Raw genomic sequence first — 22,740 nt, 5'->3', positions numbered from 1 at the left:
GATTCAATGTGAAGCTTTAACCCCAAAGAAAAAGAAAACTGCTGTCCACTTTGTCAGACCTATGATTTGCTTTGGGCACATCATTTGTGATTGTTATGCAGGTTAGAATTGAGACTGCTTTTACTGAAAGTGAAAGCTTGTGTCAAGAAATTAAGGCAATAAATGAAGTTTTCTGATAAAATACAAAGGCTGATTCAGTTAAATCTGTCTGAGAGTCTAATTCTAGTGAGAGTAATTTGCAGAACTTTATTTATTTAGACTACTTCTGTGAATTGAAAAGCCCACTGCAGCCTTCTATAAATAAAAATAGATAAATGCAGTTGGCATTCCTGCTGGGAAAGCATACTGGGTGGCATACATCTAATGCCATGCAAGTGATGCAACAACTTTGGAACCGATGGCAGTAGTGAAGGCGGGGGAAGGCAGAGAAGAATGAAGGCAGATAGCGATTAAGGCTCCCTGATAACAGTGGTCTTTTTCCTAGTTGTTTACTCTCGTATTATCAGTGGGAAATCAGAATAACAAGTTCAGTTTAAACTTAAAAAATAAAGCAGTTTAGACTGTTTGAAGATAGCTGCTTTCAGTTACATTAGCATACGTGTAGCATACCAACAGCTGCTCCAGTATGACATACTGGCATGCATAAGGATATTCACTTATTCTAAAATGCTAATGAAGACTAAGGGTGTTATGCCTTGTAGTAAACACTGGTGTGCAAGAACAGTACTTACGTGGCTTATTGCCTTGGAAGTTTTCCACTGCATGAAGTTATAGTGAAAGGATAATTCTATATTCTGTCTTTCTGTGATAAAAGGCTCCTTGAAACTACTATTCTTTCCTTTCCTTGAACTAGGAATGCAGTATTCCATGTGAAAAATATCTATTTTCATAAGAAAATAAGAGCTATTTTTAATAACCTACATAAATATTTATAATATTCTTTAACTTTGGCTACCTAAGACTTTATTTCCTTGTCGAGTCTTTTTAGTAAAACAATATTTTCAGTATGGTTTTGGTATTATAAAAGACTGCTTAGATTTCTAGCCCAGCAGAACAATTGAATTTACTCAGGGTAATCAAATTCTACAGCAACAGCTACTTCCAAGTAGCACTCTCTTACCAAGAAGTTGAACTGCAAAGTTAAGGTAATTAAAACATATTTGCTTTTTGTCAAGTTCAAAGTAAGGCTTTCTTGGCAAGCATCATCACCCGAAATGTTTCATATAAGTTGTTCTGTACCAGTTTCACATTCCTCAAGGAAAGCTATTCTGCAGAACAGGCATCCCAGCTATCCTGATTTCTTGACTATTTTATTATTTACTGTTCCATATCACTACTCAGCAGTGGCATATTTTGTTGTAAATTCTTTCCATTACTCATAAAGCCACACAAACAGCTTGGCGCTTTCCTCAGAGAATTCTTAACTTCCTACAAAAACAAGCAACAGAAAGCTACCAGGAAAAATAACCAGAAGTTTTTAAATCACTTGAGTCTATTTCCTATGCCTAAAAGAAAGTAGGATTTTCCACATTTAAGTTTAAAACCTCAAGTGAATTAGATGCCCTATATTAAACACAACAAAGCTATGAAGTATTATTTAATATTATAATCTGTTCTCATATTTGACACAAGGTATATTTCTTACCCATACTCAAACATTTCCTGTGATTGCTACAGAAATGGAAATTCTTCTTTATAGGCCTGTTTTCCCTTTTGTTCATTTAGATGTGAGATTTCTCTGCTTCTCTAATGTATGAAGTAGCTGCCGAAAGTAGTACCTTTTGATAAGTGGAAGCTCCTTAAATCCTAGGTTTAAATATAAAATAGTGGCTAATGCATGTGTGCATCTGTACCTTAGCTTACTGTGGTAACGCTGCTCTGCCACACTCCAGCTCTTAGTGGACCTGGGATACATGGTAATACCAGCATTTACCACCTTGAATGTGGTATTTTTGGTAGTGCATGATGCTAAAGCTTTTATGTCGATAATGTTTAAATACTCTAGACTGGTCTGAGGTGTGTTCAGATGAAAACATAATTGCACTAAGGCTTGGCACGTATCATTACATATTAGTGTATTTAAAGTATTAGCCTACCTTGGAGAGAATCCAGAAGCCAATCAGAACGACAGGTACATCTGGAAGAGGTTATTTTTCTTCTAGTCAGTTTACTAAATGGAAACTTACTGAATTTACTAAATCTTAAATCTTATCAAATATCTTGAATATGCAGAAAATTTGCTTATATAAATATGCACTGATTATTTTGAACAAAACTGTTTAATCACTAACACATTGTTTGATTGATTAACTTTGTTATCAAATACCAAAGTTTAGCAAAAAAAATTTGCTTGTATTCGTCAGCTAAAAGCATGATCCTACTTAAACTCAATAACCCAAAATCCATTACTGGGGGAAATAACTGCTTTGTACTGAATATTTCACACAAATATTTAGTTAAATAGCTTTCAGGATCAAACTTTGCAATCAGCTATAAGAAGTCAGAGCTTTTACCCAGAGTGTGCTGGGTCAAGGAAGCACAAGAGATGTTGGTGTAAAGCATCTGAAGGCTGCATGCATCAATACAAGTTATCTTTGGTCACAGTGTTTCTTATTAACCTCACAGCTTTCACAAGGGCATTGGGGAAATCCACCTTAGTTTATTTTCAGAAGATAGCCTTAAAAGATACGTATCTGCCAGGAGTGTCCTGGGGAGATCTCAGCCACTGGTTCTCAGATAGCAATACTGCTTTTGAGTTTCACACTACTTGCCTCGGGAAAGATTTAACTTTACTTCAATTGCTGTGTCGGAACCACCATAAAGTACCAAAGACTCTATAGTGCTGGAAGTAATATTCCAGTTGGGATTACAATAATAGCATGGTGTATAGAGAAGAATTAAAGTAGTGGTATGTTGAAATCATCAAACCCCAAGTTGGAATTGTATGTAAATACATATATACTGGCAACAAGAATCTGCTGTTCCTGTTCTTCCCCCCAACTTTATATGGGGGGGAGGGAGGGGGAATATTTTTTTGTTTCCTGTGTGAAAATTGGTGGCTGCACACAGCATCACAATACCCAAACTCACAGATTTTAGCAACACTTGCTCCGTGAGATACAGAGCTTTAGTCACCCCCAAAAGACTTTGCTTTTTTTTCTTATTCAGCCCTGCTATCGAACAGAACTGATGTCTCAGCAGCAATGCTTTAGCAATGACTTAAGCTCTTAAATCACTGTTCCATTCATGTAAGCTGTCTTCTGCATTTCACCTATTTTGTTGCTAATATAAAGCTTCTGCCTCCACCAGGAATATGCTTGAAATTAAGGAATGTTTGAATAAATTAATCTGAATACATCTGAGCAGGAGATATCCATCTTGAAAGTATTAAAAATACTCAGGTACAAGCAGACATGTTGATACTCATTTCTCAGCAATTGCTGAAAGATTTAACAAACCTAACACAGCATGCTACACTTTTGGAGTGAGGCACAGCAATAGACTTGTATGTTTGCATTCCTTTGACCTGATGTCTTTGCTAATTACTGTTCAAGTAATTTAGTTGTTTTGCTCATAGCATTGTTTTGTTTTTTTAGTATCTTGCAAAAAGAAACAAAAAATGTTCTTATAAAAATGGGACCAAAACGAACATCAGCTTGTGTTAGCAGGTTTAAAAGTAATTTGACTTTTCCATTGGAGGAAAAGCGTATCCTGATGCATACAGTCAGTCTGATTACCGCTGACCAGTCTAAGAGAAACGAGTTTGTAAAGACAGCAAAAAAAAATTAACAAATGACATCAAACATATGATGAAAACATCCCCTCCATTAAAATCTAGACTCTAAATTAACCATATGCCTTTTGGACTAGCATATCTACACTGTCATCCTACAGAGCTTCGCATGGTGAAGACTGCTGATGCATTCTGCTGCTACAAGAATAACAACGTCTGTGCCTGTCGCAGACATCTGGCCCCTACTGAAATTTTCACCAATGCATCCTGGTCTGCAGCTGAACTATTACCTAACAGCATGCCTAACAGCCACGTTACACACCTGTACAGCTACAAAACTCAGTCAGCTTAACAGTGAAGGGTTTTTACAACTTCAGAAATAGCATACTAATGAAAATATGTGCTTACACCAGAATTTTAATTGTCATGCACAATTTGCTGTATATGACAGTGATACACAAAGTATCAAAGGCTAGCTAAAACAGGTATACTTGCCAAGGCAATGTACACCTTTGATCAGCTATCTTTGTTTATCTGAATGTTTAAGATGAACTTGAAACACAATGGATAAATAGGCTGATGCTGAAAGCCAAATACTTTTTAAAAAAAACTTTGCATCATGTTTTATAACAGAACTCTGTAAATGGGCCTTCTGTTTCTTACTACGTGTGTGTACACAGATGGACTAAAATGGACTTTTGTCTTCCTGCTAGACAGAATTACGTTAGACCCTTGAATGATGTCAGGTATTCATAACCTTATACCTATATTATAATTAGTCTGGCTTTATCTGGGAATAGCAGTGCTGGAGAGCGGCTTGGAAGCTGTTAGATATGCTGCCTAGACTGCTTTTGATTCCCTTGTCTCTTAGGATCTACCTTTGATAAACGCTGTGTGATGTCAAAAAGAGCATAAGCTAGCCTTTCTGTATTCAATACAGCCATGTGAGTACAAGAATAGTGTTTTCTTCCAAAAAAAAAAAAAGTTTGTTTTCTGAAGAATCACAACTTATAGGACCAATGAAAATGTAACAAAATTGTAAGTTTTTTTTGCCTTTTGTTGCCTATCATCCCTCCGTATGTTCTGAATGTGTGTGTATGTCCGTACTAGTCAGATGTTTGTATGCATCTAAATCTTCCTTTTTTATTCAGCTGCTCCTGGTTCAGTACCTGTGATTCTTCAAGCGAAGCTGAAATTTTTACTGTCATCCTAACGTACATCATTACAATGAACAACTTCTAGAGAAATCAAGTATTGAATGAGGTTTGGTTACTGCGCACCAGAAACTGTTCATGCACAGGAAAAATAATGCTTGAGGTCATGCCAAATCAGACGACCAGACTATTTATGTAGCTCTGTATCAGGTAAAAATAATAATAATAATAGAAACCTTCTGAAGCTGAGCAATTATATGCTCAGGCTTGGTTCTAAGAAGCTTGTCAGGAAGGAGCTATTTATGCTTGTTATTTTTAAACTGTGGTACCTAGCTCTGAGTACATTTTATTGTGGTTAGACTTCTTCAGAAAGTCAAAATAAACCCAATAAACCAGCTTGGTTAGGTTTCAAAAATAGAATACATGTATAAATCAAACTGCTGTATTTATTATCTATGAAGTAACAATGATTCTTCAAACAGCAACAAATGAAAGCTTTTTTTTTTTTCTCCTATTAGAGCTCATATTACTTATTCAAACTGAATATTTATTCACTGTGCAGAATATCCATACTTCAGCATCTCTGCTTTAGGAAAACATTACTCAAAAACTATTTTCTTGCTTTGATATTCTCAGTATACAGTGGTATACCAATTAACTTAGCAAGCTTGTATTAAGCTCTTCTTGGAAGCTTCCTAGGCTCTGTTTCTGACAAAAGGTACGTGGCTCAGGTTCTCAGCCCTCTTGCTGAGAATCTAACTGCTATCTCAAATCTATTTCTAACTCCAGATGGCCACAGCTATGGTTACCTAACAAAATACAGCTATGTCAGATACAATTTAACAGATCACTTTGAAACTATGTGGCTTTAATGATCTGTATTATTTTTTTTCCTCATCATTTGCAAACAAATGGGCAGCTAAGGTGTGTAACATGGAATGGGCCGGTGGACATGAGCTGAGTCACGCAGCAGGGACAATGGTCTGTAACCAGGACCTGTGTTCATGTTCTCGGGTTTCAAACTTCTGAGCAGTATTCCTGTGTGGCACTACTTCATTTCATGTTAGAGGAAAAGTAAATCTTGGTAATAGGCACTGCAAATGAGTACCTAAAATTCAAGAAAGCAACACCTCCTGTCTGGAGAGCAGTCTGAGAGAACTGGCTGGGGTAGTGCAGCACCTCTGGATTTTCCTAGAAGCAATTGCATTGCGCTGAAATTGGAGAAGATGAAATTCTCTGCTGCACTACATGCAATAAGCCTTGAGACATGGTATCTATAATACCATAAATTACAGTGGGAGCATATGGAGGATGGCAAACTGGTAGACAGCTTGTTGAAAAGTTTAAGAATATGCCCTATGTAAGACTATCAGTGAAGAAAGCCTCATACCATTTTTTTTTTCCAGTAAAACTGTTGCTTACTATTTATAGAGCTGCTCTCTCAGAATAATTTATTTCTGTATTGCTTAATGAAAAACTGTTTCAGTTTCACTCTGACGTGCTTCCACACAAACTTGCATTTGAAATCTATTGCAATTGACATTTCTGTCAAATATTTTTGTTCTGAAGTTTATATAAGGACCACCCAAGAATCATAGGCATAGGTGTGCCTAATAGGTGGGCCATAGTATTAGAGATGGAATTGATTCTGGAAGAAGGAATCTACAAATTTGTAGAGGACTATAGCCCTTGACATGACAAAGAACTCTTTTTTTTTTTTCCCCTAGATAAATACGCTTCCTAAATGAACGTGTTTTTAGTAGTAGGAAAGGGGGGAAAAAAGGGAATAACCGAGAAAAAAGTGTATAAAGACAGAATGAAGTGGTCAATAAACCTAGGAAAATGTGTTTGCAGTACTGTGGAGTTAAATATGGCACAATATATTTACCTCTGCCAGAGTGTCTCAAGGGGTATGTGTATGTAAAACATACCAAGCTTTCACGTAAAGCTTCTTTTGTTAACTGTCTTAAAGCACTTAAATTGGCTTGACCCTGAAAGTGAATTTAAACTAAAGTGAATTTAAAAATAGATACTGAAGTGAACTGTAAAGTAGTAATAGCATATACGCGGTTTGTATTGGACAGTCTATTCTATATCATAAAGGATGACTTTGTACTCAAAAGATTTACTAAAGGAAATCTTTGGTGGTTAGAATCTGCAGATGCAGAAGCCTATGTAACCCCATCTCATAGCCTGACTAACTTTCACTGAATTCTTTGAGTGCATGAATTGCTCAGATGGATCTATTTCCAGAATCCAGGCTTTCCAGGGAAGTAACGAAGTCGCTACCCACTTAATCTATGATGATAAATGCTGAAGCTTTTGTGGAGAGGCATCTCTTGTGCTGCCCATATGGGGAGTTGGATGTTATTCTCATAGGAAAATAAAAACTCCCAATGCTTAGCTCCGCTATTTGGCTGAAAAGGTGCTGGTGAGAGTGGAGAAAAGGTATGCAATGTTAACAGCCCAAGAGCATCCACTCTTAGTTGGGTATGGATAAAACCAAGTTAGAGTTTGTTCAGGATAAAACAACAAAAATAATTAATGAGAACAGACTGTGCTACAGTTTCCATTCCAGCAAAACAAGTACGCTGCTTTGCTAGCTTCATATATAAGATGTCCTATTGTTGTAAACATGTATAAAACTTAAATTCTACAATGCAGGGAAGAAAAAAAAACAAAACACACCACCCAACTCTAACTTACATTGTTTAACCATCTGAAACTTGGCTTGCTTTCCTCCCTGTCTGTAGTCACTTGTTCCATAGCTACTACTACTCTTTCCACTCTTTGTGAAAGTTTAAAATCGTATGAATGGTATTCTGTCAAAACCACCCTTTAAGTGAGCATCTGTTCTATCCTCTTTTCTTTTTAAACTTCTCATGCCATGTTTTTATTCACATTTTACTGTATTTTAGGGTTCTTTTGCCAAAATCTGTACTGCTGTCTACAATGTTATAGGGACATGCTTAGTCTTAAGACACGTGAATATCCACTATATGCACAGCTTTGGATGTATGCATTTCTCTTGGGCCAACACTGATGTATGGTTACAAATTCTGTTTACAGGATTTACATGATAGATATTTACAGGACTGTGCATCAGCGGACATTGTCAGTTTAAATGTGACACAAGAGAAAAGATGCTCACGAGAAAATTGTAAAGTATGATTCGCATTTGTAAATTTTATCCTTCATAGATGTGATCTTGGTCTGGGGTTTTGTTTGGCTGTTTGATTTTATTTTTTTTAGGTAGGTCGAGTCCATGGCAGTAGGGAGGAGAAAGAGGTGTTTTTCAACACAACTGATGTGTTTAGCCTTGTAGAAAAGTGCTACAAAAGATTAGTTAAATCTTGTCTTTGTTTTAGCAATATCCTCAAAATAAAAGGCAATATTACACTGGAATAAGTGAATAACTTCCAGAATATGTAGGAATAAGGTATTGAAGCATGGTATTCCAGGGCCAGGGCCACTTGTTGCAGCTGTGTAGGGGTGCTTATTGCTGTCACTGTTTCTCTCCTATTACTTGGCAACCACACTTCTTCCTGGAGGGCACCAGTAGCTGAGGTCTTTCTTTCTTATTTGGTGTTTAGGTGAAGTAAGCCCTGCAGTACTGTTTTTTCCCTTCCCTTTGGTATGTTTCTGCAGTTAGTGAGATTTTTAACTAAACTCGATCCTTGGTTTATAGCCGAACATGGCTTCCTCTGCAGAGCAATCCCAAACAGGGCCGCGACAATTTTCCCGGAGGCTCTTTTTAACGCTCACTTGACTAAAACCTAAGGGAACTTCTATAGCTATAAACCCCATGTGCGTGAAAAGCCGTGGTGGAGCCGCGTTACCCCTCAGGGGCTCTCCCTGCAGCCCGCTGTGGGACCGCGCAGTGACCGCCACGTCCCCTGGGCTTCCCCATCCCCGCTGCGCTGAGGCGCACGCAGGGCCCTGCTCCGCGTCCCCTCCAGGGGCAGAGGCTCCAAATTAACTTTATTTTTTTTTTTTTTTTTTAACTCTTTTCCCCGCCCCGCGGAGGGCGGCGGGGGCGCCCCCAGGGCGGGTCCGCGGCGCCTGAGCTCCCAAATGGCGGCGGGGGGCGGGCGGCGGGGAGGAGCCGCAGCGATCGCTCGGCGCTCGGGCCGCGGGGGGGGCGGCGGGAGGCAGGCGGGAGGGAAGGAGCCGAGCGCCGGCGGCTCGATGAGGCGGCGGATAAATGTCTGGCTGAGTGGGAGGCCGCCATTTTAGATGCGGAACGGGACGGACGGCGCCGAGTGACGGGAGCGGGGCCCGCAGCCGGCGGCCGCCGGGGGGGACACGGGTAGGAGACGGCGGCGGGCACGGAGGGGCGGCGGGGCGGAGGGGCTGCGGGGCGGCCCCCTTCTCCTTCTCCTTTCTCGGGGCAGCGCCGGCCGAGCCCCGGGCGCGAGGGCAGCTCCCGTTCGGCCGCTCGCCCCCTGACAGGGGCCGGGGGCAGGATGAGGGCGGCCGTGCTGCCGCCGGGGCAGGGCGGGCGGGTGCCGACGAGTCCCGGGCCGTGGGGAGGGTCCGTGGCGGCCGCCGCCGCCTCCCCTCGCACCCCCCCGCCATTCCCGGAGCCCCCCCGGGCGGGCCCCGGGGCTGAGGCGGCCCCGAGCTGCGGGGGGCCCCCAGCGGCTGCCCCGCTGCAGGCCGCCCGCCGGGGCCTGCGGAGCGCGGCCGGAGCTTTGTCTGCGCCCGGCCTCCCGCGGCCTCGCTGCTGCCCGGCCCGCGGGGTCGCGAAGGGAAAACGGCTTCGGGGCGGCCCGGCGGGACCGGCGGCTCCTCAGGCGCGTTTCTGCCTGAGCCGTGGGTTTGGGTTTTGTTTTCCACGTAGATTCGGTTCAAAACGCAGGGTGAGGGGCAGCGCTTTCCTGGTTCCCCCCGAGCTGTCCCGGCTGCGCCGTGTGGCCGTGGTGCGGCTCCGGGGCAGCGCTGTTCCCGGACTCTTTATCTGCAGCCCCAATGTACACAGCAGGAACCGGCCCCCACCGACAGCACCGCTGCTCCTCGCCATTGTGTGCCTCGCCTACGTCAGGCACAATAACCCGAGTAGGTTTTTTTTTCCTCCTTAGCCTCTAAGTGACATCCGTAAGTGCAGGGGCCTTCTCTTGGACAATGGGACCGCAGAGCCAGCTGCGGGGGGGCTGCCCCAGCAGGACAGGTGCCCCCGGCTGCACCTTGTGGCTGTGCAAAGCCAGGGGGTCTGATGGGCTCAACCTGAGATTGCACACAAAACAACAATATCTGAAAATATTTTTGTACAGAAAACTTCCAGCACTTTTAAGGTTTTTTTTTTTTTTTTTTATGGCTTCTGAGAAGCCCAGCTCCAAATATTGCCCAAGATTTCTTCATTGGGTAAGCCAGGATAAGATTTCAATGGATAGGCTTATCCTCTAGGATGTGTCTGCAGTGTGGGTGCAGGGGAAAGGATTGCACTGATGCATGTGAGAGTAAATTCGTAGCAGTTCAGTTAAATCTGTTATGTGGGCACTTGTTAAGAATGGAAATGGCTTTAATTTAGGTTGTCTTAAAGAATATTTTCCGTAGGCAAAGCCTAAGGCTACAATTAATCATAAAAATGAGTGTGGGTCTGTATTTTATGCATATGAAATGGATGATTGATTAATATGGTGAGCAATTTAGTCTTAGATTATTAAATCAGAAGCGGACTAGCTTATTTGGGTTGGAGCAGTGCTGCTTTCAGAAATCTGGAATGTGTTTTTCATGTGGTTTGTTGCCATACTTAATATCTTCAGGACTGGACAACTTATTGTGCAACACTGCTGACTAACCTGCTTTGAAAGAAAATCTGGAAGTAGCAGACAAAATATCTGTTTTTTCCAAAGAAATAAAACTATGTTTTTCAGTTTAGTGCTTTTGCTGTGTACATAAGAATTTTCATTTTTTATTTTTAATGGCAACAAAATCTATTCAAATTACACAAGAAGTTTACTGCTGTCTCAGGGCCTGAACTTACTACAACTTATTAAAATAACTCATATTTTATAAACCACAAACATGAGCCACGGAAGTTGTTGGTCAGCATTTCTTGGTGTGCTAAATCAGCACTAGTTTCTTCTGGGGCATATACCGCCCTCCTCCCCTCCAGTTTAGTTATTTGTCTCATTCACTGTTGGGAAACCAGGAGTTGAGGGAAAAAACAAGTTTTCCCTGTTTTCTGTCCTTGAAAACAAATTAAGATGAGATGGTGAGAGCTGTTAGCTCTAAAGCTGTTGCGGGAGATGGAAATCAAAAGCTGCTAGTTGAAATTATGACTAAGTCAGTCCTTAATCAGTTAGTTTCAAATGCAGGACTTGTGCTGATAACTTCATCTTTGTGTTGTATATACAGAATGTTTAAATTATTTCTTATATTACTAATAAAGTCATGTGAGCACATGAGCCAATAAATCTACTAAATACATATTTGTATTTGGGTGTGTGATCATCTCTGCTGCAAAGATGCCGTCTCTCCTCTCCTTGACACCTTCAATGGTTCCCTTTGCCACAGCTTTCCAGTACCTCCAGCATCTCCTGCCTCCCCATATTTGATATTGCCGTGCTTGAGCACTCTCCAGGCTTTTTCTCCCCCTCTCTCTCTATTCATATGTTGCTTGTCTACCTTCTTGGCCTGCCAGCTAGGCAGGAGGGAGGTTTTTTCTTGGTTTGGTTTCATCACGTGGCGAGGTACTGCTGCAGCTGGCACACCAAAGGTTTGTGCTGCAGTGCCCGGCTGATGGAGAGGCTGCGAGAGCGAAGGATTCTGTTGTGCTCTGGCTTCTTACTTCCATAGTGTAGGAACTTTATATTCTTGATGCCTCTCCTTAACTGGTTAGTTGAAATAAGCTAGTGTGCTCAAGAGTTGCTGGAAGAGAGGATGAAGGACAGCTGGATGGCATGGCCATGTAAGACTAGCTGCTGAGGACACAAGGGTAAAAGTTCCTGCTTGCAGTTTCATTTCCAAAAGTTCCATGTAAATGCAGCTTGAAACAGATGAGTAATTGGAAGGGGTGGTTGTTTCTGAAGCAGTAAGCTCACGGAGCGTATTCCAACTTAAAAATGCAGAAATCTAAAGACTGCAGCTGCTAGAAGAGGAATAGAAGTGAGCGTTCTGTTTCTTATAAAAATACCAAATTGCATAAGTCCAAATTATCTTTATTTCAGGAACTAACAAAAATACAAAAAGCAAGATTAAAACTTACGATTTAACTAAAATTTCAAGTATGATAATTTAAGCATGATTTCAGTAAGTTTAAGATCAGTTTGTACATGGGCAGGCGTTCTCATCACCATTGCACCAATGTGATACACGATGGCTTCCACAAAAGCCTTTGGTATTTCTGGTATGAAATCTGGTAGCTGAAAGAAGCTTCTAACTTAGAAATCTCTTGTGTATCGAATAAGGTCGTGGAAGCATTTTGTCAGCTCCACAAGTTAATTAAAAGAAAAGATGATACAACACTAGGAAATGGGGGAAAAATGTTGCCTTGATGACAAATTAAAAAGTTTTTTTTTAGCAAAGAGTATGCACTAGCTTATTTGTTTTGAGACAGCATGAACTAAATGCACCTTACTTTGTATGGCTTTCTCCACTGGTGATCCAGATGTATATTTGGTGATGTTTGTAGGCTTTCTGAAAAGCAAGTCTGTTTTGGACAGAGTTCTGTGAATAATTCGCAGTGCTCTGTTGGCTCTTGCTGCGTACACTATTTTTCTGTAAACAACAATTTTGCTTTGAAAAGCAGCTGGCATACGCTTATTCCTTTAGTGACTTGAATATTGTGTTTGTACTATAAATGTCATCTATTTCACACAAAGTTGATTTTATTGCAGCAGTGTGTGCTGACCTTTTACAGTTTAATAGAATATGGTCAGCTTGTGTACTGAAATGCTGCAGAGCGTACAGTAGATGAGGATAAACAAAAGTTCTTGAGTCATTGGGAAAGGAGTGGAGCATTTTCTGGGCAGATTTCAGAGCTAAGAATTGTAACCGATAATAAGCAAGAATGTTTACATAACGGAGTATTTTTTAAGGGGTCTAATGTGATCAAATCACTTATTTTGCAGAGGTTTCTGCCCGCCCATGGGGAGTGACGAGCTTTTTAGAGCTAAGCTTGAGCAAAAGCTCAGGATTCGTGTGGAACAATGTAGTGGCAAACGCAGGTCAGCGCGGTTGTTTGCTGTCGCAGGTGTGTCTGTGCTCTGCTTCTCCTGGGCATGCTCCTCACGTCTGCGTGCCCCAAACGCAGCAGGGCTCTAGCACAGCTCAGAGCTGACTGGTTTTAGCTCAGGCAAGAGACTTCTTGAATTGCCTTGCAGGTAACCTTAGTGCACGGTGAGTGTGTGTCTCTGCCTCGTTGTCTTTGCATTTATCTGCAACCTGCCGGCAGGGCCTTTATTGGCAGCTCAGTGGCATTGCTCTGTGGGGTCATCTCGCTTTGCTTGGGGCTCTGTGCAGGTGTTGGACCGATGGCTGCAGTGGCCTCGGACTGCTGCATTAGGTGGCTCCGTTTCAAACTTCAGCTTGTGCTGCATGCGTGCTGCTGGTTTCACACCAAAGTACTCATTTCTGGCTAACAGCTGACAAAAAGGTGTGAATTCATACGCCTGCCACTTGAAGTACACAGTATCGGTTAAGAGCAGTTGAGACATCTTGTGTATTTTTAGTTCCCAAGCCAGGGAGGTTGCTTCACTACCGTGAAGCTGGGTGTGGCGTGGGGTTAACCATATTAATTAAAGCTAGCTCAGAGGTTTAGACTTTAAAAAATGGCTCAGAGCCCCCATCACAGCGCTTTGTTACATAACTTTTTCCACTAGAGAAGAAGGTAGGGCTCTGCCAAGGAGTGCTTGAGGAACACCTAGCTGGAGAGGCAGGCCCCAGAGAGATGCAAGGTGGTGCCCCGCTAGAAGAAAGAGGTCTTTAATGCTACCTTTGTAGGGCTGACTTTTAAGTATGTATTGAGAAAGGTTCATATGCAACCAATTGGCCTTTTTGTCTTTCTGTAGCTGTTTAGTTTGGCCGTCATTTGCTCTAGTGTATGTCTCTGTCACCTCCATCAGATATAGGTGCTTTTTGCATGTTCCACTGTCTTGTTCCGTTCTCCACCATTTAATCATGCTTGCCCAAAGTCTGGCCGTGCTTTTGGGATTTTCTAGAGTGGTCGTTTTGGTCTGTTAGAGTAGCACTAAAGGCACTGCCCGCTATTGCTACCTGCGGAGAAGATGGAAGCGTCCTTCCCAACCCCCTGCCCAGCCACAACTGTTGGGCAGCTGGGTATTGCCAGCCTTTTTGTTTCAGTCCATCTCTCCCCTGTTCAGAATAAATTGCATGCGCTACTTTACACATCATTTTTTGGGGGAACCCGAAGGGATCCCAGCAAGACAGGTGAAGGTGAGGATTCCCTTGCAGGTCTGTGGAATTGGCATGGAAGTTGTGTTTGCAGGGCCGGGGGCGGCCGTCCTGCAGGGGAGGGAGGGCTTCAGGCATGGCAGTGCTGCTGGGAGGAAGAAATACAAGTTAAGTTTTATAAGATTTTAAAAAATTCCTAATTTATTGCTACCAAAAATGCTAGATACCTGATTCCCAAGTCGTCATCATTGAAAATAAAACATTTTTGTAAAGTTCTTGTTTAATGTGAAGATGTAAGAACCTGTGCTAACTTCTGAAATGTGTTTTTCCAGTTGTAAAGGTGTGTTCTGATGCGCAGGAAAACTTGATTTTTTTAAGGTTTGTTTTAGAAACTTTGTTTTTAAGTTGCACCGAACGTTGATCACACATGGGCTGTGGGATGTGACTCCAGCTTCAGGTTGTATAAAACCTTTTTTCAGGATTTCAGAGGTTCAGAGTTTACCTGGCAACTGTTAATTGCAAGTTCTTGTCAGGTAAAAAGTTCCATTATTTCACTAATCTCTGATAGAATCTGAATTTCCTTAGGTCTAATCTCTTTCAGAAGCCCAGTAAAATACCCATTTGTTTTATCAGTTCGTTGTGCATTTATTGTATTTTATTGTAAAACCTGCATGGTTGTAAAAACACACGGCCAATGTCCCAACTCTTCCTGCTTCCGAACTCGCCTGAGACCTACGCCCAGTTCTTCGTATGGGCACACGCTGCTGGGGCCGCGGGGTGCTATAAGGAAGGGTTCTTACCAGGGCAGCAGTTCCAAACGTATGGAGAGTTAAATACATTGACATTCTTTCAGTCTTTTATAGAACGAAGTAAAAAATGTAAGAGCAACTTTGTGCGAGCTAAGTCATGTCCTGCTGTTTTGTGTCTTTCTTTTCCCTCTCCCCTTCCATAACTTCAGAAAGCCGTGTCCAGTCAGTAGGGCCCCGCGTGGTGTTGAAGGTGGGAGGAGACTGGTTTCCTTGTACCTAGCTAGAAAGCTGAGCAGTTTCAGCCATCAGTAAGTCAAATGGTGGCTAAAAGAGCTTGAACTTGTAGCGCAGCAGCCCCTGTGCCTTGCTGAGCGCTGCCCTAGCAGCTGTAGATGTCTGTGCTGCGATGGATGTTCCCTTTCTGTGGAAGCATGGAAGAGAACATCCTCAGGTGCTCCAGGGTGGCTGGGGCTGGGGGGTGTGTTTGCAGAAATTGGCCCAAATGGGTCGATGGGGAGCAGCCCAGGGCAGGTGCTGGGGGAGCCAGGGGGCTCCCAGGCTGAGTTGCAGCCACAAGAAATGAGGGAGTGTGCAAGCCTCTAGCTTTGTGCTGACATTTAGCAAAAAATAAGCTGTATTTCGGAATTACATCATTCGTGTTAAATGCTTTTAGAAGCAATTGGAAAGCTTACCCAGGCACTAACAGCGTGCTGCAGCAAAGCCTTCGTGTCGGTGGTCCAGTGGATTGATTTCAGCTGAAAGGGGTTTCGGAGCTTGCTCTTCTGTTCCTCAAACCTTTTAAGTTCTCCATGTAACTTGTTCACTGGCAATCAAGAGGTTATAAAAAGAGAGCCAGCTGATGTTGCAATCTAAGCAGTGGCCATATAGTGGAAAGACTCTCCTTTGGCATGTTCACTGGAGCTATTTTTACCTATTCCAGTAAGATCTGCCCTTGTGATGTTAAATTACAGGACGGTACCTGGAATTATTTTGTTTTGCAGAAGCCCAATATGCTCTGAAGAAAATATTCAATAAAATTATCAGGCAGATTGAGACTAAAATTGTCTCAAGCTTGAAAATATTTTTCCTTCAGTCACCAGAAATAATATTACTGCCGTGGCTGCAAGATATTTTTTAATTTTTGTTTGCATATTTTATGTCTGGAAGAGGCTTTTCTTTTTGTTTTTCTGTTTTGGTTTCCTTTGTATATTGAGTGTTTTGTCTGTCTCAGTTTCCCATGTGGAGCCTTTAAATAGGCGGTGTAATTTGAAAGCTGGGAGTTAATAGCGCAGCCGAGGAGTAAGGGGAGTAGGAGGTTTTTTTGTCATAATTTCCAAGAAGGCCAGCGAGTGTTAATTAATTTTAAGCTGCCGGTTCCTTCGCTCAACAGAAAATGCATTTAATATAGTTTCTCAGAATAGATTTTCAGTGACAAAGTGCCATAACCGCCCGCCCGATGGTCGTGCACACAGGAGGAAGCAGCGAGCATGGCACAGCAGGGTGACGCTGCGGTCTGCATGGGCAGCAGCACACCCGAAACGTCCCCTCTGCGGGCTGCCAGGCTCACAGACAGCGAAACGCCGAGCTCCTGTGCTTCTCCTCGCCGGTCCGGTCCGGGTATCTTTCCTAACGCCGTCAGCATCTAATTGCAAAGTGACCTGACAGCACCGAAACACAAAGCTGCCGCTTCACAGCTCTGTGCTACACACTCTTGATGTCTGTGAATTCGGTGTGATCGTAGCAATCGTGGCTGTTTGGGAGGTGGTGTTCGGACACTGTGAGTGATCTGGGGCGAGCGTGCTCTCCTTCAGTGTTCCCCTTGCAGAACACCTGCTTCCCCTGCTCCGTCCCTTGTCCTGTGGAGTGGCTCAGGTGGAAATCCTGCAGTAGGCACACTTCCTCCAGCACAGCGTAGTTTTCTTCTGCCTTGATTTTGCCATTGTCTTAGGTAAACAATTCTACTTCTCAGATTTAATGGAGCCTCCCATCTGCAATAACAGCTGGGATTTTTGTCAGCTCACTGCATACGCTCTCCTCCTTGCCAATTCTGCTAGCAAATGCTCTCCCTGAGTTCAGTCATTGCTCACCAGTCCTGCTAGAACTAAAGCCCTCGGCTTGTTCGGCGCTGTGCGAAGGCCCCCGCTCCCTGCCTGCTCCGCAGTCCCCCTGTTTTATCCTTTTCCACCATGGAAAGCATCGCAGCGCTCTGCGTGGAGCACGCTTGAAGGCTGCAGAGAGCTGTGCAGGCTGGGTAGATGTACGATTCAGACTGTCAGGAGGTTTAAAATAAGTAGCGTAGGGTGAAGATCACAAAGCATTCTTCTGGTTTCTTGCTAGGCTTTGGGAGCTTGCTGTCTTGGGTAAAATCATTGCAGCTTCCTGCCCCTACACACCTGCCCTGTCCAGGAGAGACAGTACTGGCAACTGAAAGTGAACGAGCAATATAAGGGCTCTTCTAGTTTGTTTTTTTTTTTTTTTTTTTTTTTTTTCCCTTGTGTACTTCCTCTTATTTCATATAAGGACGGACTTGGGTGAGCTGGGACTTCTCAGCCTGAGGAAGAGAAGGCTTTTGGGGAATGGTGTCAATGCGTAAAAATACCTGGTGGGAGGACCCCAGGCTTTTCTCAGGGGGCCCAGTGATGGCAGGAGGCAATGGGCACAAATTCAGATACGTGAAACTCCATCTGAACATAGCAAAATCACTTTTTTCTTCCTTTTTTTTTTTTTTTTTAAACTCTGCATGTGGTCAAATTCTGGACCAGGCTGCTCAGAGAGGCTGTGCTGGTGGAGGTGCTTGAAACCCAGCTGCCCCCTGGGCAACCTTTTGGAGCAGACCCTGCTAACTAATTGGAGCTTCGTATCTTTAACCAAGGCTTCTGCAGATTCCCTGGGAATTCCTCCTCTTGCACTTAATGCTTGTACACAAGATAGAGAGCCTCAGAGGTTTGCCTTGTTACCTTTTTGTTTCTTGTTTTTGGATGCAGGGTTTGTTGCAGTGTTTGAGTCAGCGAGGTGGTTGCTGTGTCAGTAAGGGCCTGATGGCTGAGAAGAAAGCATTCAGGATGTACTTGCTGTTTACTTTAGTGAGTTTCAGCAGTAAAAGATTTTTATGACTTTTCTTGAATAAGAATGAGATTCTTTAGCTGTTACTGGCATGTTTGTCTTGGTTGTCGTGCAGCCTGGCCTTACACAGTGCATCTCATTGCCCTGGAGTGTGGAAACATCATGGAGGGCCCCCAAAGCTAGTAGAATAGAGAGAGGACAAGTTAACCCTAATGCTGATGTAATTCATGAAATAATCTGTTGGTTATTAATTTGGTGTGTATGTTTGTCTATTAAAGTAGTAAATCTCTCTTTTTTTTGTGTCTTACTTTCCACAGATGATGTACTTCATTGTTTTGTCATAGGACTTCGTTCACGTAAAGGAGAACTAAAGGTATAAATCACTTTCTGTCTTTCCCTTCCTCCTTGCTCTGCCAAGTCCCCTGGGTCACTGTTAGTGGGAAAGGAACCTTAGCACAACCGAGTTCTGTGCTTGTATTCCCTGACTACTGCCGAAATTTGCTTTTTTGTGTTTTGAAAAATTCCACAAAATTGATGTGATGTCTACAGCAGTTTCAGCATTTGCTTTATCAGCAGCATGTGTTTAACTTACGCTCTTGCTTTAGTCAGTCTCCGTGGATGTTTACTTTGTAGAGGAAAACCCCTCCTTGGTTTAGAACTTTATTGATACTTCTCTCTAAATAGCGTTTGCCTTTCTCCCAACTACTGTTGTGATCTGTTGTGGGTGATGTAGAGCTGATACAAATCAAGTCTGTGGCATTATCTTTCAAGTGGTGAGGTTTTTGTTTTGGTTGTTTTGTTTTGTTTTTCTGAGATTGTACCTCTGAAACACTCTGCTAAATAAATAAATAAAACCCCACCCAGGTAAGAACTGTAATTTCTTAAAAGTATTTAGTGAGATAATGTAAGATAGAGTTAAACTGGAATGTAATTTTTCTCTTCTTCAGGCACTAAGGACAGTGCATGTTTGACAGATATTAAGTAATTTTGCTTGTATTCAGTTGGTAAATTCTGCTTAGATTCATTTTTTATTTGCCATTTTATGCAAGTTTCGTATACCTGTGCATTGGAAACAGTAAAAGAACATTGGTAAAACTGTCCAGGCACTTTGTAACTAACATACTGGAGTATTACCACGTTAGGTTTGGTTCATATTGCAGATGCATACATTGACCCATTCCCGGGTGCACACACTGGCTATAAAATCCAAAGGGCATCATTTATTCTCATGCTGGAAGCTCCCAGAGACGTATCTTCAAGGTTCCTTCCAGTCCTTTCTTGGTGCTGTTGCCCCCTACTTTCCCCTCACCCCTCAGGTGTGGATTTGTACACTGTCCATACCCGGGCCCTGACCTCCCTGGGGCTCTGCTGGTTCTGGCTCAGGGCTCACATGTCATAAACTGAATTTACCAGTTGAAAACTGGCCAGGGTGAGTGCAGAGGACAGCTAACTCTTGACTCAGCTGGATCACTGCATCCTGCTCTAACTGAACAGATCACCCAGCATTATCTGCTATTCTGTAACATTTTTAATAGCAGTTGTGTTACGTTTGAACTGTACACAACAATTCAAACATGCATAGCCTTCATAAGCAGCACCTCCCAGTAGTTATTTAATTAACCTAATCTTGGGCTGCCTTCCTTTTCAGCAAAGCTGGGGTTTGTTTAAGGAGCCATGGTGGTGTCCTCAGTGGTGCTTCGTTTCCTACATGCAGCTGGGGAGGAGAGAGCCGGGGCCTCTTTGTGCCGAGGCTCTCAGCAGCTTTTGTTTAATTCTGGAGAACTTGTGTGGGAAGGGCGTTTGGTGGATTGCTGACATTTGAGTAACTTTTTCATCCTTGCTGTAAAGTGGATGAGTTCCAGGGAACTCTAAACACAGTTTGGGGCTTTCATCCATACTTGAAACAATTCAAGCATGAGCAAGTTCAAAATGCAAATAAGCACATGTCTGAGAATGGACAAGCATTTTTTCCACAAGTCTTGCTATCAGCTGTACATCCAGAGGCTGCCTTGCCTGTAATGTACCATACGCGTGGAAAGGCAAAGCCCTGCTCTGTGCTGCACGGCCCCCCGAAGGGCTGCCTCGTGCCTGGGTCTTTCCTGGAGGGACGTGTCACTTCATGGAGAAGTTAACGTGGTGAGAAACAAGAAGTCTGAGGGTGGTAAGGGTGCCTTGTGATGTGACTCTGATACAGTCAGGTATAAGAAGCACTGTTCGGTGTGCTTTTTGTTTCTAGCAGTGCATTTGAATTGACCAAATTGAAAAGTGAGAGTCTGAAATATCATCTCAGCTGCAGTAGTCTGAGATGTAAGAGAACACCTTAACAGCATGGAGTGAACACCTCTTGATATTTACCAATTTTGATTATAAGATAAATATTCTAGGGCATTATACTTCAGGTAACAGTTACTAAATCAGCTTAGATTTTACATGATGCTGAGTTCTGATGCTTTGTTGGCAAACCTTGGACATAAGTGCAAAAAAATGCATACTTTCCCAGCTTCCCTTGTCCTTTTGTGACTGTTCTAAAAGTAATTTTATTTCTATTTATTTATTGTGAATCTAAAGTCAGCAACAGTACTTAACTAGAATTGTAAAAAGGTACGATCGAGTGCTTGGATATGCCCACAGCAGTTTTCTTGTTACCTGGGACTGTGCTTTGCTTTGGGAAAGGGAAGGGTTTGGATTTTGTATCACTTTCTGGTCTTTTAGATACCCGCAGAGTGTTCAGTGCTTCTGTTTCTTCTAATTGAAGGAGTTTGGCTTTTGTAGGGAAAGTTACAGAGCTCGGAGTTTGAACTTGGTATCAACTCCCTGTGAAGAAATGGGTGACTGACAACCAGGCTCTCCATGTGCAAAGGACAAGCCAAGCAGATGTTAGCAGCAGGTGTTCAGGAAGAGTAGCCTGGAGCCATTGCAACCACCAGGAGGAGAGCAGGCACGAAGTAATCAAAGGTGCAGATAGCTTTTGTGATAAATACCTCATAACCAGAGCCCAAAATCCAGCCTAGGAACAGAAACTTATTAAGAAAGATGGTTTCCTATGCCTTTACTGCAAATTGGCATAGAAGGAGGTGCTTTTTGAAGAGCTCCATGATCACAGAGCTAAAGTACCAGCATGGCGTGCTGCCTGTATTTGCTGTAGAGGAAATGCTTTGTATTTTCTTTTTAATCATGCTTTCAGAAATGCAAAATACCATTATTATCATTATTATTATTTTTTTTTTTTACGTTTTACACTTGTTCTGCTTTTCTCAGAAAAAAAAAAAAACAGTTTAGAACTTTGGGGCTGTAAAAGCGGAGCAGTATGATTTGGTTTATGCTTACTAGCCAAAGTTTTGATCTTAAATACAGAAAATTAATAGACTTGCAAAGGTTTAATCAGTCTGGAAGTGTATCAAACTGGGCAGTCGTATTCCACACCGTGTTTTCCCTCCTTGAATACCTTCAAGTTATAGCAGCAACAGAATGGTAAGAAATGAATGGCTGAGAGAAAGAGAGAAAAAGGTTAGAGAAGATGCTTAAAAGATCAGGATAACTGAGGTGGAAAGGTTGTGTTTTATGGGTCAGGGGTTTTTGTTTGCTTGTTTGTCTTTTTTGAACAATTACATTAAAAAAAAAACATACAGCTTTTTTTTCCTAAATGTCAATTCTACCAAGAGGGACCTTGCTTTATGGTGTTCATCTCTTTAAATGCAAAACATCAGAAGGAAAATCCCCAGCCTTCTAGATGCACGCGAGATGTGCTTGGGTTGTTAAACCAACCCCAACTCTTGCCCTGTGTTTATGTTTGCGTGCATAACAGCTGTATTTATTAGGATAGGAATGGCTCTATATTTTATCTTCTACAGCTATGTAAAGCTATTTTTAAAAATGTAGTACCATATATCAGAGAAGACACTTCTTTGGTGTGGTGTTTTTATGTATTTATTTTTTTGCTGTTGTTTTGTGTTGCTTTTCCTAGACAATTGCTCACCCATGCAATATTAAATCAATTGAAAATTGCTATATGGGAGGGGGGCTGAGAAACACTTGGGTAAACATGAGTGAGCTTTCTCTCTCAGAGATGAAAACATTTCTTATAAGCAAATTTTAAAGCTTCTACCTTCTAACAAAAGTTTTCATTTTGAAAGTTTTTTTTTTTTTTGAAAGTTTTCTCTTTTTTATCCCCTTGCTTTGCATTTATGTATGCCATTAATTGAGCATGACTGTCGGGTGTTTGCGTGGGTAAAAATGGCAAAGTGTGTATGTGTTTGTTGGGAGGAGGGAACTGTATTTACATTTTCTTTAAAAGGTTTTGGTATCTGTTTCAGAAATAAAGGAAAGGGCAAGGCACTTAAACTGAGCCTACTGAGAGGAGTTCAGCTTTGTACGCTGTGAGCTTTGGGGCTGTCTCGTTACCAGCTTGGCACTCTTCAGGAAGACAGACTGAAGTTCTAACGGTTCAAACTAAAGGCTTTTGTGGTTCTAGATAAAGTTAAAGTAACTTAAAGTGTCTTTTAGATTTGCTAGATAGTTTGTAATGGACAGGATTTTGTTTTGACTTACTGCTTGCTTTAGCTTTTACCAAGCAAAGGATGCCTCTCCATGCTTCCATTTCTCCCAGCGTGAGTACGATATGCAGGCAGTTTGTCTTCAGTTTCTGATATTATTTATTAGGATTAACCAAACCTTGAAACTAAAA

General features: G+C 42.2%; 1 protein-coding gene across 5 annotated transcripts in view; it reads left to right on the top strand.

Annotated features, from left to right (window-relative positions):
* RAF1 (Raf-1 proto-oncogene, serine/threonine kinase) overlaps positions 1-22,740 on the top strand; it is a 78,647-nt gene that overhangs the window by 22,683 nt on the left and 33,224 nt on the right. For 4 of the 5 annotated variants that reach the window (XM_068694605.1, XM_068694608.1, XM_068694607.1 and 1 more), the window contains one exon: positions 18,374-18,429. The gene's annotated coding sequence lies outside the window, so the exon portion shown is untranslated. Of the gene's footprint in view, positions 1-9,038; positions 9,197-18,373; positions 18,430-22,740 lie in introns of those variants that run through there. The other variant, XM_068694606.1, reaches the window with a different exon arrangement.

The sequence above is a fragment of the Anas acuta genome, chromosome 11 (genome assembly GCF_963932015.1).
Source record: "Anas acuta chromosome 11, bAnaAcu1.1, whole genome shotgun sequence".
In the NCBI taxonomy this organism is placed as follows: Eukaryota; Metazoa; Chordata; class Aves; order Anseriformes; family Anatidae; genus Anas; species Anas acuta.
Note: the sequence above shows the minus strand (reverse complement) of the source record. Positions and strands in the feature narration are given on the sequence as shown.